The following is a 6,000-nucleotide window of genomic DNA, read 5'->3' on the forward strand; positions in this document are numbered from 1 at the left end:
ACTTCCTTTGCTCGTGGTATGTTTTACATTTCACATTACAGATTATTAACAGTGAACATAATTACATTAGGTTGTATGAGTAGTTGATATAGCTAGTAATTGTTATTGATATGGATTTTATATGCAGTTCTGCTACATAGATAGAGTTTTACGAGCCAAACGTTCAGTTCCTCGCATATTCCTAATAATGAAAGGCTGGACAAGCATACATCTGCAGGCTAGGGAAAATCGAGAGATAGATGTGGGAATATTTGGTAATGGACTAATCTTCAAAAGATATGTCCGTAATCTGGAGCAGGAGCAGGAGAAGGAGCCTAAACAACAGATTCCACACGTAGTTGACAGTGGGGTTGGGTATTCCCAAAGCATTGTCCCAAAAGATATCATGCAGAATGTAGTGAAATACATTCAACACATAAATTATGGGAAGACCAATCTAGTAAAAACCCTTAAAGAAGTTCCTACACACGTCAAAACTAATCATCTATTTGGATTAGTGTGTGATATTGCTAGATCTGCAATTGGAAGCCCAACAACTTCTGTTCAATCTGTGAAAGACAAGTGTGTAAAATTGGCAGAGTCATTTCTTTAAGACAAACATGAGACATTTGATAACTGTAAAACAATCTGTGAATCAATAGTTATTGTCGAAAAGAAAAAGGAAGCACTTGAAGATTTGACTGAATTTCCAACTTTCAAATGGAGAGATTGCTATAACAAAGTAAGTACACCATTTTGTTTACATACGTTTCTCTAAGTTGAAATTAATTTAATATTAATTATAAATTACTATTTCAATAGACTGCTGAAGAAGTACATGAAGAACAAGAAAAGGAACAAGAAGAAGGACAAGGATCAAAAGAGGACACAACATGTGGCGTCAATAATGAATCAGCCTCTCCTATATCACCACCTATACTAGAATCTGATAACAAGGGGATTGAGACAGAAAATCAGAAAGATCTTGAACATGTACAATTTACAATAACTATATTAAACTATAAAGATATTCTGCATATTGTAGGTAAAAATATAATTGACATAACGTAATGTGTTTCAGTTGAAACAACAGGAAGATAAGGAGAATCAAGATGACACACATGTTGAAACGAACAAAGAAAAGCCACAGGATAAAGAAGATAATATTGTTCAGGTAACTAAAACTAAGATTAAACAGTATATTATTTTTATAAAATGAGTGAAGTGTTGTTGACATGACTTGATAGTGTAGTTGATATGAGTTATAATAGTTATTGACATGGCTTCTACGTGTAGTTGACATGACTTATAATTGTTGTTGACATGGCCTCTATGAGTAGTTCACATATTATGTACCGTAGTTGACATTACTTTTATGTGTATTTGACACGATATGAACCATAGTTGACGTGACTTATATGTGCAGTTGACACGATAAGTAGCATAGTTGACATAATTATATTAATTGTTGAAATGGCTAGAATTTGTTGTTGACATGAATTTTATGTCCACTGAAAATAGAATATTGCTTCATTATCTGAGATTGCACTTCCAGAAGCTAGAAACAAAACAGATCTGTACACTGCAGAAGTAAGCCCTATTGATTCACTGCCATACCTGGAAGTTCATGAAAGAAATCTCTACTACATAGTAGAAACAGGAAGCACAAATGAGTGTGTATAATTTAATTATATTCATGATCTAAAAAAAATTAGTTTTCTAAACAGTTGACAAGATTTATGATTGTTGTTCACGTGTCATTTTTATAACTTCATTTCAGGAATGCATGAGTGTATGATGATGATTTTACTTGGGCAACCAAGGAATTGTTCAACTCACTGAAGCCCCATGAAGAAATCAAATCTGGTGTTATTGACACATGGGCTTCACATTTGAACAACACTGAAAAAAGAAAACCCAACTACAACATCTACACGCTTTTTCATGACAACATCTCCATCCGTAAGTAATCTAAAAATTTATGTAAAATGTTTGAATCACACGTCTCCTTAACCAAGCATGTTAAATGCAGAATTTCAATGTTACAAATCGACCAGAAAGTTGGAATAATATGATGGCAATGAACAAATATATTGATGAAATAGAGAATGAAATTCAAAAAAAGACCAGAATTTGATTGGAGAAACATTGATTTGGTAATTAGATCTAACAATGAAATTTTTGAGAAAATATTAGGATTTGTTCTTTGAATGAAATTTTATCTTCCATGTCATATAGGTCTTCTTTCCAATCTGTGAACACCAACATTACTACCTGGTAGTATTTTGGCTGAAACAAAGTAAGATTGAGATCATAGACAACAGAAAAGTTAAGGGCATGGATGCATTAGAGGAGTATGGACATGAAATTGGTTTACTGGTATGTTTTTTTCTATGTTATTGAAACAGTCTCTGCATTGGTTGATATAATTTCTGCACCATGTTAAAATATTTTTTATGTGTACTTTAATTTATTTATTAATATATTTGCATAAAGATATTTTTGAGGCATACTACAAAATGAAGAACTTGTTAGAGATATCCGAAAATATTAACAAGTCTTCCATCAATGTTCTTTCCTTGAAGTGGGCCACAAGCTCCAACATAAAGGACTGTGGTGTCTATTTAATGAGACACATGGAAACTTATGTTGGTAAAAAATGTAGTGAATGGAATATTCTCTTGACTGCAAGCAGCATAAAGATGCTCCAGATATTGCATGGAAGATATTGCTACAACTTGATTGCATCAAGTTACAACAACCATAGAGTGCCAATTTTAAAAGTGGTTGATGCATGGATGAAAGAAAACAAGCACAAATTGATTAGTTTAAACAACAAATACAAAAAGTGGTTTGCTTATAGAAAGAAGAAGTGAAACAAAATTTGGGATGTATTTAACATTTGATGTTGTTAATTTTCTTGTTTTGGAATGGATTTCAAAACAACTACAATTGTGGTTTCTAACTTTTTGAACTTATTAGAATATATATTTTCTGTTAATTTTATTATGATTCACATGACTTATTATTATTGTTGACATGACTTATAATTGTTGTTGAAATGACGTATAATTTTTGTTGAGATGATTCTATGCGTAGTTAACATAGTATGTAATATAGTGTATAAAGTGTAATATAATGTAACTGACATGATTTACATGATTGCAACTGACGTAGTTAACCTAGTATATAATATAATGTCAACAGTTTGTATAAAGTGTCAACAACTTGGAAAACAAATATTATAATTATAAAAAAACTTAAAATTAACATAATTATATTAGTTGTTGACATAGCTAGTACGTGTAGTTGACATGACTTAAAATTGTTATTAATATGTTTTCTATGTATAGTTGACATGGCTTGAAACATAGTTGACATGACTAGTATATGTTGTTGACACGATGTGCACCATAGTTGACATAATTATATTAGTTGTTGACATGACTAGTACGTGTAGTTGACATGGCTTGTAACATACTTGTACGTGTAGTTGTCACGATATGTACCGTAGTTGACATGACTGGTATGTGCTGTTGACACGATGTGCACCATAGTTGATATAATTATATTACTTGTTGACATGGCCCGTATATATAGTTGACATGATTTTTAAGTTGTTGACATGTGCACCTTCAAAACATGAAGGAGTACAGCTCAGAAAACAAATCTTAAAATTAAAAAAAATAGAATCATAATATAGATGTCAATAGAGAGTAAAATCAGATATAAATAACTAACAAGAAAATGTCAATAATTTGTAGTCTATGTCAACAACTAAAAAACAACTCTGACTATTAAAAAAAAAACAATCATGTCTGCTTTCTGCCACAGCTTCTAACATTATGATCGGTAACTTTGTGACACTTTCCACAACGCCTATGAGGTTTATTTGCTTTTTCAATTGCTTTCTCTATGCTTGACTTAATCCTGCTTTTCTTGTCACTTGCACCTCCTTTTGTACTAACCACATCTGGAGCATGTGCAGTTATTTCTTCAGGTACAACAATACCGTATATGTTCATGATTGAATCATTTTTATCAACAGACGATGATCCAGCACAGTCATCTTTAAAGATTTGAGGACCAATACCCGCACGCAAATTATCCAAAGCAATCAAATGATCTTTATTCCTAAAAGCACGCTGATATAGACCAGAGTAACGTCCATGACACCTGTTAGCAATCTGTAGTTTGTCATCTTTGTTAGAACCTGCACACATATAAAATGTCAACAGCCTATATAAGATATGTCAACAGCTTATACAACACATGCTAAAACTTAAATATCTATAGAAAACAATTTGCATACCTCTGTCAGACACACTTTCATCACTCGTGAGACCATGAACTGCCTTTAGTAATTCACTTTTAAACCAACGGTTACCAACATATTTCTCTGGAATATTGTTGACATCTTTGTTTCTAAGGATGAAGAAAAGGTGGCTGCATAGATAACCACACCTTAAAAATAGTTTACACTCACATTCATATGACTCAATCTCAATCTCTATCTCATGTGTAACTGTAAAGGTCTTCTTTCTAGCACTAGAAACTTTGAAGACCTCGATGTTCTCCAATGTGGACATGTTAATCATCCGACAACTCTTATCAGCCTCAGCAATCAATTCTTGTACCATTCTAAACATCCTATCTGTGTATACAGATGTCAATTGCTTCTCAAATGCTAAATCAGTGACATATTTTGGAGTGATTACATAATCGTAATAGTCAAGCCTTTCAGTTTGATTCCTTTGAGCATCAATGACATTATTTTACTGAAGAGTGAAGTCAGCAAAATTAAACAACGGTTTCGAGTACCTCTTAAAAAAACTGTTTTCAGATTCTGAAAAAGATGTTGTTCTCATTAAAGAACTCATAGGAACATCTCTAAAGAAGGTTGGGATCCACATATGTTTAATAGCAAACATATCCTTAAACCATTTATGATCTTCTACACCATATTTTTCAACAATACTAGTCCATAATATATCAAACTCATCCGGATCTAACAACTCTGACCAAACACAAGACTTAAACTCCTTACTAAACTTTTCTCTATCAGAAATAGATTTAGGTATCTTCTCAAACAACTTGCTCATAATATGCCACATGCACAAACGATGCCTTGTACCAGATAATACCTTCTCAATGGCAAGCCTCATTCCCCAATCTTAGTCAGTGATTATGATTCTTGGAGCAACACCCATGCATTCAACAAATACAATGAAAAGCCATGAAAATGCCTCACAATTCTCACCGGATACGAAACCAGCTCCAAACGCAATAGGACACCCGTGATTGTCTTTACCGGTAAATGGACCAAACACCATACGATACCTATTGAACAAATAGATCAACACAAAACATCAACACGTTTTTATGATAACCAATGTCAACTATAGGTATATGCTATGTCAACTATTAAATAAGATATGATGCAAAGTACAAATGTATATCCTATGTCAACTACCATGTCAACTACTATGTCTGTCAATTACTAAGTACAATAAATAAACTACTTGTTTGTCGAATATGTAGTATCAAATGCTACAACATCTCCAAGCATATGATAATGTTTCCAAGACTCAGCATCAGACCAAAATAAGCTCACTAACTTATTATCATCAAGTGATAATTGATACTTGTGAAAAAAGCCTTCACAAATTATCTTCTTCTCTTGCATCTGATTTGGGATCATTTGAACATCCACTTCTTTCAGTTTCTCTTTAATATCACGAGAACAATTCCTAACATCATTAAACGTACACCCAACAACATTATAACCACCGAAAAACCCATTTAATAAGTTGAAAGTTGAGGTAGGACCAATGTTAGCTTTGGTGCAATCTTCAACAAACTTGTGATGAACATCATTCAAACTGCGATTACCTTTCATAAATCGCTTATGATCTTTGTCAACCATAGCATGATTGTGTTCCTTAACGAATTGATGCACAAGGTAATACTTAACACCAAAATCAGAAAAAAACTTAAAACTAATCCTCGCTACACATCCAC

Source organism: Salvia hispanica, chromosome 2 (genome assembly GCF_029641045.1).
Source record: "Salvia hispanica isolate PSC_SH4W2 chromosome 2, Shi_PSC_v1, whole genome shotgun sequence".
NCBI lineage: Eukaryota > Viridiplantae > Streptophyta > Magnoliopsida > Lamiales > Lamiaceae > Salvia > Salvia hispanica.